The following is a 12,233-nucleotide window of genomic DNA, read 5'->3' as shown; positions in this document are numbered from 1 at the left end:
GGTTGTGTGTAGCAGATAAGTAGCTCTTTCAATTTATAACTGATTATGAAAGAAATTTAAAATAATATTCAGATTCATAAGCCTGAAGCTGCCAGTTTTGACCACCTAATGCCATTATTAATGAACATATCAATGGACCTGTTTCAAAGCCCACTGAAATAAGTGTAAATCCTTCAACTGACTTCTGTGGGCACATTCTAAATGTATAAAACGTTGTTGCTTTCCATACATATCAAAGGCTTTTGACTAAATTGTCTCTTCTCAGATGAAGTAGGAAGTTTCTTCTTTACAGCTTCCATGATAGACAGGCTATGCTAATGTCCTTGTTTTGCAATAAACTTTGCTTCTTCATTACTTATCACCAGAGGCAATAAAAATCTTCAGAGGCAAATATAAGTTTTTCATTGATATACTTGTTTGTATTTGTAAGACATGAAAGATGAACATGTAATTAAGATCAAAATTAAAATTTATATTTAAAGTATATAAATCTTGCAGTACTAATAGTCCTCATATTTATATTTAGACATTTCTGAGTGGTGTAGCTAATAACTACTAACTAAAAACTCATGGAAGTAACTTATTTAACAAGATATAAAAAGTAACTGCAAGACATCGTAAGTCAGAGTACATTTCACAGGGGCACATCTCCTCTCCTGTGTGTATTGTGCATTCTGGATGCAGTAGAAATGCATTTGGGTTACAATTTTGAGCATAGGAAGAGAGGCAAGATTCCTAGAGTGTTTTGGAGTGGGATCCTCAGTGTAACTGAATCTAATATGTAAATGTAAATCGATTAACCTTTTTATAAGAAAGTTGCAATCGTACCTACAGAAAGGATCTCTTCCCTTCTTGCACCCATAGAGAAAAGTATTAAGTCCTGTCCTTGTTCTTATAGACCTGCTTCGTAAGCAGATGCTCAGGTTCAATATAAGGCACCACATTGTTGTCCTTGAAACCAGATTAGTCCCGCAGGAAGATACGGTGGTGACGTTTTTTCACCCGAGTTGCACGTGTCCAGCTGCAGAAGGACGCGTAAAAACTGTATGGCCTTCAACTATCACCTTTTCTTACCATCACCCCATGTAAGTGTTTATAGACATTACAGTGTAAAGGATTCGTCACTATTTAAAGAGAAGAATCAGGTTATTTCTGCAAATACTGTGACAAAAAGCAGAAAACAACATTAAAACCCCTCCTTTTCTGTAGCTTGCTGTTTAAAATGGAAAACTTAATTAAAACATGATTCTTTTTCATCTTTCATTATTAATCCATAGTTTAGACAATGTGAGAAGACTGAACAAAAAAGCGGAAGCTTCTTTTACATCATGAACTTTTTAATGAAAGACAAATATCAGCTAACGAAATCACAAGTAACTATAAGTCCTGTTATATAGGGAAATTAATGTCATCTAATTCATATGAGCTATACTCATCAAATGAGATATTAAACTAACTTCCTCTAAACTCAGCTTCCTTCCAGTCATTTTTATGCATGTACGTATACAATTCTCTTTCCAGAATAAGATTAGACAGAACAGATATTCAGTACATCGCTGTGATTGAAGATACAGGTTTTAATTGGAGAGCTCTTCCTTCCAAACAAGTGCTTTTTTGCACTTGCGATGCAACAGGAAGACATACTAGTTTAAAAAGAATGAAAAATTGTATAGATCACTTGGAATTGTATCATGTTTACATAATAAAAAAAATAAGATTCATTTTGAAGAGTATCATGGTACCCAGAAATCACTTGTTAAAGTTAAAATTGAATATGGAAACAAAATTATTTTTATCCAGCTGTACGCTGGTATGAAAGAACAATCAATGAAATGGAGCAATTTCAAAATCAGTCCTGAATTCTCCATTTACATTTTTTCTCCAGCAGACTCCTCATCTTTTTGTGTTGGTTGATAAGATCCTACTTATTCCAGACTCTCATCAATTGTGACTATCAACATTGTAATTCCAAAGAAGATACTACCTATGATTGTATATAAGCAAACCAAAATATTTCACATCTAAAAGAGGAAGTTACAACAAAGTATTGTACTTAGACCTTTTACTGCAATCTTTTATATGAATATTAGAGATAGCTTGGCATTCATATGTCAGACCATCTGTTTCTCCATACCAAGGCACGGGTGTAAATGCTCATCTAGAACTAAAATATTTTTCTTCTTTTCTGGAAATGAAGGCAAGGGGTTTTGCATTGATTTCAAACACCTAAAACATTACTTAACTAAATTAAGATATAGTGACACTACTAGTGCAGCAGAACTCCATTTAGTATATTTTATGAGTCATAAGAGGAAAAAAAAAATTGAAAGAATTATCCAGAAAGCAAAACAACGTTTAGGAAAAAATGCCTTTGTGTTGGAATCCCTCTGAAGCTGGTGTGAAAGGTAGGGCAGTATTTCTCTCTGTAAGCACCTCATTCTCAGTTTCACATCTATAGTTTCACATTAAGCTATAAGCTGCTCATGGAGAGAGGTAAGAATTTAATAAGAAAGTGCATTTAAAATTTCTAATACTATGTACAGTTTTGTACATCAAACGATGCTTTCAGGACAAAGCAGTCTCTAAAACCAGGATGGTGCTGTAGAATATATTGATGTATAGACTTCTTTACTAACATTTCTACATACCTAATATAGTGACTTTTATAGAAACTGAGAGGTAGAATGTCATTAGAAACAACGTTATTCCGTAATGTTCAGTGATGAGATATTTTGGACTTCTATTTGACATGTCTGCTATTGGTCCTCTGACAATTACAAAATTCAGCCAAAGCTGATGATAGAATCTATGTGTTTTGAGTCAAGATCTGAGATAAAATAATAGGGAAGGTGAACAACTGGCTTCACTTACTATTTATGGGAACATGGGGATCAGTTCTTACACTGTCGTAAATATAGGCTATTTCTGCTGAAGTTTCTGGTTCTACATGTATGTGTAAATAATATGAATAGAGAATTAGGCTTGCTGAGTTGTTAATTCCAGTGTAATGAAGAAGCTACAAGCACTGTGAGCGCCATTGTTATTGAGGGACTTGATTTTTCTGGTATTTAGTATTTGTGTCCCGTTCTCAGAAGGAAAAACTCTGGTTATCTCCATTTCCCTATGAGACTTCCCCTGTTCTGTTATGTGAGGACTATTGGGTTGACGTTAGTTGAACAGTCTTTGTAAATGAGAAAAGTTATGGGATTTAACTTTCAAACTTTTTTTATGACTTTCTCATCTCCTTGAAGAAGGCATAACATTGGCCTGCTATTGTTTTTTGTGCTTAGTGTGTGTTCTCTGATAGGGAAATGTGAACCAATCTTGTGCCATTTTGACTTAAGATATTAACTTCAACAAAAAACCCCTAGTAAACATGATCTGGTAAACAAGTTTGCACAGAGAAGGTTCCTGAAAGTTTATTCCTACTGTGACGTTTAAGTATTTCTGCTTTCCGTATTAACACAGTTTCTGGCATCTCAGCGTGTTTTTTCTACAGAAAAGAAACTGTTATATAATTACGTGATAGCTAGATTTTCTTTTTTTTTCCTGTTTATCAATTCTTTTCACTTCCAATACCTCCTTTATCCTTTGGATTTTTTTTTATTTTTTAATATACTATTTCTTTTTGTTATATGGCCCACAAATACAGTTTGGACTCTTTACTGTTCCTATCTTCAGAATAATATCCTCCTCCCTTTCCCCCTCCCTCATCTAGGGAAGTACTGTCATCTCTGTTTAAACAGGAAAAACTGAAACTGAAGGTCAGGGTATTTTTTCAGCGCTCTCAAATCCTGAGTGAGTACCTTACATGGATGGACCATCTTTCCTCCTCTCATTTGTAATTTGTTTTACTTCAAACACATTGGAATTGAGCATTAGAATCAATAATAATATTAATAATACATTTTTTTCTCTCTGTATAACACCACCATGTTAATTTTATTTTGGTGTGCTATGCCCTGGGCTACGGTATTCTCAGTTAACAGAATAAAACTACTCATGTTTCTTTTCTCTTTACATCATATTTTAGTGTTTGTATTGCTGTATAGATTACTCACAGCCTATGGCCTCTGCTGTGTCATTATATTCTAATTCAGCAAGAACAGGTTGGCTGTGAGTGTTTACTTGCAATGTATAATACGTATTTCTCTGTTTATATCCAGTATCATCACATTATCCCCATATAGAGTCTGAACAGCTCATATTGAGTATATATGAAGCATTTCTAAACCCACTGAAACCACTAAAGCATTCATAACTGAATCTCTACTTGCTGCTGAAAAACCCTAGGAATAATTTATTCAAAAATTGTTGTCGTCTTTCTTCCACGTGCACATGCATGAATTAACACTTAATATGTACTTGAATTAACACTTAATATGTACTTCTAGTATTATTTAGAATGTAAGGTGACAAGTTCTTCTGGAATTCGAGAGTAATTCTAAGAAACTGCCTAAAGTATTTTTTCTCCTTTTTAAAGTAGCAAACAATACTAAAGTAGAATTGTATATATGAGATAGTAACAAAATCTCTAAACATAGTTAAAGTCCTCCAAGGCTTATATCAGATAGAGTTCTTCCTTTCATGTGTGTTAAAGAAAGTAAGGAGTCCAAGAGATTTGTTGCTTTTCTGCTTTTTGCTGGGCGCTGGTTTGGAGGAGGGGGAGGTTGCAGCTCTGGCTAACATCACATTCTTTCCTGCATTCCTGACGTGGATTACGTTTTAGGACTGAACTGTAGATTCACCGCATCCCTAAAAATGAGGCAACGTATCATTGTGCTGCTCCATTGAGCTGACCAGACACTGCTCAATCCACTCCTTTGCCCAGCAGATTGCTTTGCTGGTTTTGGAGCCGTTTGGTAGTAACTTGTGAACAGTTTATGTTGATCCGGTCTCTGCAGCGTCTTTCTTTTGAATGTGTTGGTTTACTTTGATTGGAGCTGTTGTGAAAAACAGTCAAGGAAGAAAACCTCTGAATATAAGATATTCCTCAGGAAACACTTGAGAATTGCTAAGAAACAACACAAGAACAAAAAGTCCAGCAAACACATGAGATCAAAAAAATGTTAAAGGCCACGAAAGAAACATTGTCTCAGAAGAGGTGGTTCTTTGCGGGAGCAAGGCCAAGGTATGGGCATTTGCTGGGAAATGGTAAGGCAGGTAAGCCTGCCTCAGTTGCCATCAGGTGATAGTAAATCTTTAGGGGAAATATTCAGCTGGATTACTATATACAGTCCTGTGACGTGTTTGTTCTTAATGCAGAATAAACTGTTCTGCAGTTTGCGAAGTCTGAAGAAGGGATAAATCCTTTAAATTGTTTTGAGAAGGGAAAAAACAACTGAGCGTGACACTTTAAAGGATCGAACAGGGTGCAGTTGGACCTGAACACTGAGAGGTGCAATGATAAAGTGAGGACCTGTGAGGGCACTTAGGCCCAGGGACTCCTGTCTCTATCCCAGCTCAATGTCAGGGCAGATCTGGACGTGGATCGCTCTTCTGCACATGTACTGTCTCCCCTGGTTAGGCAAGATGTACGTGTGGACTGCATGAAAGCCTTGGTATGATCCAAGTTAAATGGTGGTGGGTGCAGGACCCTGACGTTTGCTGTGGGACATGCCAGCAGCTCAGTTTGCGCAGAGCCAGAGGGGTGGCTGTGGTGATGGAGGGGCAGCTGGCCCTGCAGTCGTGGGTCCCTGCCTTCTCCCTCACCTGTCTGTGGGCATACTGACATGGGAGAATGAAGCGTCATCATCACTGAGGTAATTTCATTTTCACTCTGCTACCTGCAATTTTATGGCTAGTCTAGGAAAGACAGTCTGGCCTATGATAAGTTTAGGTTAGTATTAAAACTCTCCTGTTCTGCGAATCGTATTAGTTTCACATCATTCCCACCTAAGTAACGGCTTAAGCGTCTGAGGCTTAGTATATGTGAAACTAGGACCAATCCTGCAGAGAGTCAGTAAAGCATTTTCATCCTTCTCATAAGCATAGCTAACTTAAGGCATTTTATGTTTTTCTCAATCTGACAAACAGATTTTGCTCTACAGAATATTTTCAGTAGTTCCTAATATTAATTCCTGCTACTGTTTCTGGACATAGGGTATTAATTTTTCCTTGCTCAAAGCTTAAAATGCAGAATCATTTTGCGACATAAGCTGGGGGGGGGGAGGATCTCACACCTTCACAAGAGATGCTATCCGGTGTGGTTTGCATGCTGGACATGTTTGCTGTGCTGCCTTCTGCACTGGGATGCTACAAAGCACAATGGAAGCATTTATAAAACTTTTTATTGACTAAGGACTGGACAGTAGCATATGGGAACACCAACAATTGCTAACTGATCATGAAATAAAGAAATTCCAGTATTCTAGTGTTATAAAAAGAAGGGGAAAAAAAAGTCATTCAGAACTTAGTCATATTGGTTCAGCTGTTGTAACCAAAGACTGATAAGATAATAGAGGGCTTTGTGGCTGTTTTCTACTGAAATGCTTTATCTTTATGATGCACTTGGGGCCCTTTAGAGTGGAAAGCTTTTTAAACTGCTGTTGGAGTTAGAACTCAAATTAGATGCTATTGCAATGGCAAGGGGGCTCCTTAGTCAGGCAGCCCTCACAAAGTGACTTTTATCTCCGAAGCCCTTCCATTAGATTGTTACTTTCTTCTGTTTCCCCTGTTTATTTTTGTTGACTTTTGCTGCCCTATTTTGTGGCATTTAAAAGGTGACCCAATCAAAAAAGGGTAAATGCTAAATGCTGGACAGAGCCTGTGAAGTAGAGACATCACAGCCTATCTGATGTGCGCTGCAGACTGCCGTGTTAGACAGAATGGTTTAACCAGGTTATCTCTGGGCAGCTAAGATCAAATACACTTTCTTTTATGTCTAGCATTGTGTTTTTGCTTTCTTTTCAAACAATGTCCATAAAAAAAAAAAACAAACCCTGAGGAATTGATTCATAAAGGCTTTTTTTTTTAAATGCTGAAATTGCTTAACTTGATTCAAAATCATTTTTGAATGTTGGTTGAATTGCTTCGGTTGGTGATACTTTGAAACTGCAGTTACGTGATTTAAAGCCCTTCTTGGTTTCTGGCAAAGTCCACACTTCTTTCTTACATTACTGTCTCTTGATTTCATAAAAGTCACACTATGTGTTTATTCTAAAAACATAACAGGAGTAATCATTTGTGATATATTAATTTGTATTTCCTGTAAGTATATGGGGCAAAAGTTAGTTTAGATGCAGCACATAAACAAGGATGATATCTGTCATGCTTTACACTAATCACAGAATTCAAGAGAACCAATAATACTTTGCAGCTGTGTAGAGATTCCATGAAAGATCTCAAAGCACTGCAGAAGCATTAACTAACCAGGCATAAACCCCTCCGATTGGTAGGGTTTTCCTTTGCATATATGTTGGGAAACTAAGGCAAGCACATTCAAGAACCCACAGTAATTTTGTATCACAGCTAAGAAGCCTATTTCAGCAACCTTTGGAGCATGCCTAAAAATTTCTGGCTTGTTTATGACTCCAGTATTTTGTCTTTTTTTCACTTTATAGAATACATGGGTTTATCTTGTTTTCTTTTGCTCAGTGTCAAAGAGATTAGTTTAAATTATACTATGTAGGTCTAGGAGTCTATTTTTTGTTATTCCTGCTTTTTTCCCCCTTACCAGCAGTTATTACTCTGCCTCTATCTCATAACAACTTACCACAAGGACAGTTCGAAATTTAAGCCTCCTGTGTTTGTTGACATGCAACTACGTCTGTATATAGACTGTATACATATAGAATATGTAGTGAGAGGTAACAGAAGTGTTGTAAGGTGGTAGACCAGAGATTGATATAGGAACTATAGTTATATATCTGTGCTTGCAGGATATTATATTGTTAACCTCTTTTTTTTTTTTTTTTCCCCCAATACTTAAAGAAATCTAGGTAGATAAAATGCAAGATGATATTTATGATTTTTATTAAATGCATCATAACTTATATGATGATCTTTCTATTACTTCGTGTACCAGAAATCATGTAGCATTGTGATCAGTTTTAAAAGGTAGTTTTTGCCACAAGCAGAATTCTTTCTAAATGTAATTTTAGATGATAAGTTGAACTCTTCTCTCTTTTTCAGCAGATTTATAGCTACTTTTTATTTTCTCACTCCTGGTTAGATTGACCTATGACCAGAATTTCTCAAAAGTTCTCTTTGATGCCTTAGTTGTGTTCAATCTGACCATTTTATCTCAATTTGTGCTCAAATCCATACCAAAAAAACCAATAAGCACAAAAGGAAAAATTAAAATATTGCTACAACCAAATTATTTTTCAGCATATGATTACAATCACAAAGGCAGGAATATATAACCAAGGGACTATCAAAAAGAATAACTACTTTTTCTGAACTGTTGATGAGACTAACACTTATATTTTAATTTTAAAAAGAAGTCCTTAAACACTATCGACTTCCCACCAACACTCAAAATTTTAAATACTGCTGGTAAAGGGAGTCAATGGATCAAATTCAGTATATCTGAAGTCACTGAAATAAAGGACCCTAAGAAAAATGTGTCAATTTTAAAGGTCTTTCCTAACTGAAGACCATTTTGTGATAGAGCCAAAGGTTAATAAAATCAGTAGTGAATGTAGCAATTTTACAGATAAGCTATTCACAACAAGTGTAGTTACTTGAATAAAAAGCTAATTCAGTTCTAAAATGCCACATGCAGTAGCAGTGAATAGCTGCTTTTAGGTGCTTTCTGGAGGAGGATAAAATACAGAATCACAGCACTCTTCTTTTCCAGCATCCCTGGCTGCCTGTAAATTGCTGTGAATGGGACTGTAGGCTGACAGGCTCTATTAAGACAAACTGCCTTTCTCATCGGAGAGATAAAATAAATCAGGTGTTTAGTCAAATTAAAATACTTCAGATGGAGCAGGCCCTGGGGAGCACTGATCCACCTGACAAATCTGAGAGAAACTCAAGACAGATGTGTTTTGGGGATAAGGAAGACCCCATGGAAAAAAAAAAAAAAAAGTACTGCTGTCTTTGGAGTAAGAGAATAGGACTAGAAGAGGGAGAAAACTGTGATATATAATATTTTATGGAAGCTGGCATATTTACTGTACATTTTTTACTAAGCTTTTTGTTTTATTTGTTTTTATGGCAAATACATTTTACAGATAGCTATATTTTTATTTTATTTATAGATATTTTTAGTCAGCAGAAGAAGTTTATTTACTGGTAATGAGTTTAGGAATCTCATTGCTTGCTGCAGTAAGTGGATGCAAAACAGATGATGATGGCACACAGCTACTGATGACCTCTCTTGGCCCAGCTAGATCAGCTCAATCTGGTCTGCATTCTGAGCAAGTTGTTTTTTATTGGTATTTAAACTGTAAAATAATGGTTGGGATTTTCCACTCTAAAATTAAATTATACCTCCCCCTCCTTCCACACACACACTGTTCATACAACAACATTCTGCATCTTATGCCTTTTCTTGTCTTGAGCCGTGTTTGGTTAGGTGTCTTGCAGCTTCATGGAGGTCTCGTTATTTTCCAGGAGCACAGTGTACATTTTGTGGTCATCAGTTCTATTCTGTTGTTGGATTACATAGCACAGTACAAATTAAAGAGTACATTAAATGGGGTCATTCATTTCAGATGTGTTTCTCTGGGGGGAAAAAGGAAAGAAAAACAATTACTATGAATTCCTGAATAAGAACAGTTACTTCTGCCTGCTATTGTATAAAATTCAGAAAAAAAGAAAAAGAAATGACCTTATAAATTTGCTGCAACTGTATCAAATGGTTCTAACTAATCATAACAAAACAATCAAATTTTGTAGCCTTAGCAGGCACTCTTTGTGGTAGCTTTCTACTCATATTATGGAGCAAGTACAAAGTATACAGAATAATGTGGAAATGGAGCAGGAGATTAATATCTGCTTTGGGTGTGTAAAATATTTTATGACTGTAAGATCAGGGGCCCGCATTACAATGCCAAAGCTGCTTGACAGATGTGAAAGTCTCAAGCTGTGGTTTCCCAGGTGGCAGTGCATGGCAATAAGTATCATTTGAGGCAGCAGGTTGCTTCCCATTGGCTTTCTAAAATAGGTGGAGTGGTTGATCTCTTCTAGTCACGATGGGCAAGGGAGTTTTTCTTTGGCAGAGCAGTCTTTTAGCCATGAAAATGAATTTCAGTATACAATAACATATTCAAAAGCACCTAAATAACCTTTGATCTATGGTGCAAAATCTTCAAGACTGAATAATACATTTTAAGACGGTTAAGGTAAGTCTATACTAAAGTTGCAGATAATTGAACTGATGTCAGCAGTGCGGAGCTCGGTACGAGCTAAGGGATTCTGGCAAGGCAGTACCTTCAGTGCAGACGTTTTCCTGGCTGCATACCTGCCTAAGCTTACTTTCAGAAATCTTTTTGTTGTTGTTGTTTTGAAACAGCTTTTTGCACAGAACTTTGAATGCTTCAGTCTCGCATATCACACTAAGGATTTGCAGTGAGTTGGTCTGAATAGTAGAGTGCCCTTCAGGTTTAACTTCACGCATCGATCATACTTCTTGTGACTAAGAAAATTGCTAACCGTTTCTAAAACTTCTACAACAGAAGTTACTTATTTTTCCTTGTCCAGAGGCCTGTGTCACATGTATACTGAATGAGATTTGGCATTACAGGGTAATGAAACATCAGTTTGTTGCAGAATCTTTTAAAACTAAGATAGTTAATAGTGGCTAAGAAATTGATTATTTTCAGTATGTTATGGTGTTCAATGCAATTAAGAAACGTACAGAAAAACAGGTACCCTTTGTTTCTGGAAGTTTGCTTTGTTTAGAGTGAATGACTTAAGCCATGCAGTTTCTTTTTCCATAGAAAGCAATTATAGACAGAGGTTTTCTTCTATGCTGCTTTTGCAAATGAAATTCTGTTTAAGAATAATATTGGTCCTATCATAGCACGACGTAAGTAGTAGGGCATCTTGGGTTTGTCACCTTCTTGGCAGGAGTCCGTTTTGTCTTCCTTCTTCTTATGAAACCTGTCAACCTCTTTCTTCTCTTCCCTAGAAGATATCGATCTTACTCCTGGGAAGAAGGTGGAGTCATAATTTTGGTGACAGTTTCTCCATTCCCTCCCAGGTCCTGTTCCTCACACATTTTCTTCCTCTTCAAAGTCCTGTGACTTCTTTATCACAGTCCTCTATTGTGAATGGACTGTGAGTATTGTGAAAGGATGCGAATACCCTCTCTTTTGTGCCACTTCTCATATCATTGTGGCAGATTACAGACCTGACTGGTTCTTGATTTGGTTCGCTTCTTCCCTAACTCTCAGTTCTCCTGTACAACATAAAATTGCTTCATTTATCCCACTTCCAACTGTAAACCTCTTTCAGATGCTCTTCCAATATTCCTGAACTGCTACCTTACTGTAATTATATTACCTCTTACAGAGCTGTGGGTCTGAGATGCTCACACAAGGAAATGCAGTGTATGGCTCAAATATAGGAGCTGACATTGCTGTTTGTGACAGAGCAATATGTTCATACGTAAGATGGGATATTTTTGGATTGATTCGCAAAAGGACCCTGTACTCTCTACTTAGGAGACCCATGCAATTTACCCATTAACAGACCATTAAGCATCATTAGTGCAAAGAATAAATGTACCGTAGTTTCATATTAATTAAGTGCTCTCTGTAGAGTAAACTTTGAAAGTTAAATGACAATTTTTAAACCATTTTCTCAGGTTAGCCATTTCTCTTAGGGACAAGTAGAGCTCATTTTTAATACACATTCTGTAACCAAAGCTTACATTTACCCAAATGACCTATCAGATATATGGGTATTTTAGAGAAATGATCAATAAACTATTAAACTGCTTCTTCCACTGAACAGCATCTTTTAAATTTTTTTTTAAAGCATTTTTACATACTTTGGGGAAAAAAATAACAAAATATATAAAGTGAAGGAAAATTATGTCTAATAAACTGTGAATGTATTTATCACACTGGGCAGATTTAGATGGAAAAGATATAGGGATTTGTACACAGTGCATCATTAATTACTCCTGTCAGAAAAAAAAGAAATGCTCTATATCTTTTCTGCTCCAAGTTTTGTTATATCCTCCACTGCTTAGAGCACAGCAAAACTATGTGCTAGATTCTTTTGGGATTTGTTAGTAAAATATATATTCAAGCTGCCACTTGAAATAAGCATGT

General features: G+C 36.3%; 1 protein-coding gene across 11 annotated transcripts in view; it reads left to right on the top strand.

The window, feature by feature from the left end:
- The window catches only part of SOX6 (SRY-box transcription factor 6), a 374,241-nt gene that overhangs the window by 212,329 nt on the left and 149,679 nt on the right, over positions 1-12,233 (top strand). The gene's annotated exons all lie outside the window — the stretch shown is intronic.

Source organism: Grus americana, chromosome 5, assembly GCF_028858705.1.
Source record: "Grus americana isolate bGruAme1 chromosome 5, bGruAme1.mat, whole genome shotgun sequence".
Lineage (NCBI taxonomy): Eukaryota > Metazoa > Chordata > Aves > Gruiformes > Gruidae > Grus > Grus americana.
This window is presented reverse-complemented; position numbering and strand designations above follow the sequence as displayed.